The following is a 2,233-nucleotide window of genomic DNA, read 5'->3' as shown; positions in this document are numbered from 1 at the left end:
TCAGTCAAGCATCATTCATCCGGCTATTCAGGCCAATACTTTTGAAATCAAGCCGGGCACTATTCAGATGGTGCAGAATTCTATTTCTTTCGGAGGTGCTGTGACAGAAGATCCCAACATGCATATCAGGAATTTTGTCGAGATCTGTAGTACTTTTAAATATAATGGTGTTACTGATGAGGCTATGAAGCTGAGGCCTTTCCCATTCTCTCTGAGGGACAAAGCTAAGAACTGGTTACATTCTTTACCAGCTGGGTCCATCATTACTTGGGAAGATCTCGCGCAAAAGTTTCTGGTGAAGTTCTATCCAATGGCCAAGACTGCAGCTATGAGGAATGCTCTTACTCAGTTTGCACAGCAACAAGGAGAATCTATGTGCGAAGCTTGGGAGCGCTACAAGGAGATGTTGAGAAAGTGTCCAAATCATGGTATGCCTGACTGGATGGTGATCACTGGTTTCTATAATGGTTTGGGGGCCCAATTTCGACCCATGCTCGATGCAGCTTCTGGAGGCACTTTGTGGGCCAAAAGCTATACTGAGGCTTATAATCTCATTGAAACTATGGCTGCAAACGAGTATCAAAACCCAACTCAGAGGATGATGCATGGGAAGGTAGCAGGTATTCTGGAAGTTGATGTAGTTACAGCTATTGTAGCGCAACTCCAAGCGCTGTCTATGAAGGTCGATTCTTTAGCCAGCTATGGAGTCAATCAAATAGCTATTGTCTGTGAGCTTTGTGCAGGCTCTCATGCTACGGATCAATGTTCTCTTGTTAATGAATCTGTTCAGTATGTGAACAATTTTCAGACATCGCAGCAGCCTGTGCCCGCTACTTATCATCCTAATAACATAAATCATCCCAATTTCAGCTGGAGCAATAATCAGAATGCTGTTCAACAACCATATCAGCAAGCTGCAAGTAAACAGTGTAATCCCCTGAATTCCAGCAACCTTAGCAATATGCTAAAAGGCAACAATATCCTCAACAAGGAGGTGCTGCTCCACCTTCTAGTGCTGATTTCGAGGAATTAAAGTTATTCTGCAAAAGTCAGACTGTTTCTATCAAGACCTTGGAAAATCAAATTGGAAAAATAGCCAATGCTTTGCTTAATCGTCAATCTGGCACATTTCCCAGCGATACTGAAGTGCCAGACAGGAAGGAAACTAAAGAGCAAGTCAAAGCTGTCACCTTAAGGTCTGGAAAAGTTGCTGATGCTGAAAAAGCAAAAGATGGAGGAGCTAAAGTTGTAGATGAAGAATAAAAGCAAAATGAGAAAGAGGGGGAATCAAGGAAGACTACTGTTGAACATACTCTGCCTGAGGGTAATACAGGGGAGAAACAGCTCTATCCTCCCCCACCTTTTCCTAAGAGATTGCAAAAACAAAAGTTGGACAAGCAATTTGGTAAGTTTCTGGAGGTGTTCAAGAAACTTCACATCAACATACCTTTCGCAGAGGCTCGGGAGCAAATGCCTAGTTATGCGAAATTCATGAAAGGTATTCTTTCAAGGAAGGTGAAACTGGATGATCTTGATACCGTTGCCCTGACGGAAGAGTGCAGTGCCGTGCTGCAGCAAAAGTTACCTCCAAAGCTTAAGGATCCAGGTAGCTTCACCATCCCTTGCACCATTGGCAAGTTGTCATTCGACAAGTGCCTTTGCGATTTGGGAGCAAGCATCAATCTGATGCCGTTATCTATCTTCCAAAAGCTGAGTTTGCCTAATCCAAATCCCACCTACATGTCTCTACAAATGGCTGATCATTCTATTACATACCCACGAGGCATCGTGGAGGACGTGCTAGTTAAGGTGGAAAAGCTCATCTTTCCTGCAGACTTTGTCATTCTTGATTTCGAGGAAGATAAGAAGATTCCCATAATCTTGGGAAGACCTTTATTGGCCACAGGTCATACCTTGATAGATGTGCAAAAGGGTGAACTTACTTTGAGGGTGCAAGATCAGGATGTGACATTCAATGTGTTCAATGCAATGAAATTCCCTACTAAAGATGAGGAGTGCTTCAAGATTGATTTGGTCAATTCTGCAGTTATTTCAGAACTTGATCATGTGCTAAGGTCTGATGCCTTAGAAAAAGCCTTATTGGGGAATTTGACAGTGATGATGAGGAAGGCAATGAGCAGTTACAATATCTAAATGCTTCTCCTTAGAAATGAAAGCTAGACATGCCATTTGAATCTCTTGGTAATACTGATCTCAAGAATGCTGAGGGAAA

General features: G+C 42.7%; 1 non-coding gene across 1 annotated transcript; it reads right to left on the bottom strand.

Annotated features, from left to right (window-relative positions):
* Window positions 1–325: 325 nt before the first annotated feature.
* LOC141715606 (small nucleolar RNA R71) lies at window positions 326–432 on the bottom strand. The gene has a single exon (XR_012572362.1). It is a non-coding gene; the product is annotated as a small nucleolar RNA R71 (small nucleolar RNA).
* Window positions 433–2,233: the final 1,801 nt, after the last annotated feature.

This window comes from Apium graveolens, chromosome 3, assembly GCF_009905375.1.
Source record: "Apium graveolens cultivar Ventura chromosome 3, ASM990537v1, whole genome shotgun sequence".
Lineage (NCBI taxonomy): Eukaryota > Viridiplantae > Streptophyta > Magnoliopsida > Apiales > Apiaceae > Apium > Apium graveolens.
The sequence above is the reverse complement of the archived record's forward strand: the minus strand, read 5'-3'. Positions and strand labels throughout refer to the sequence as shown.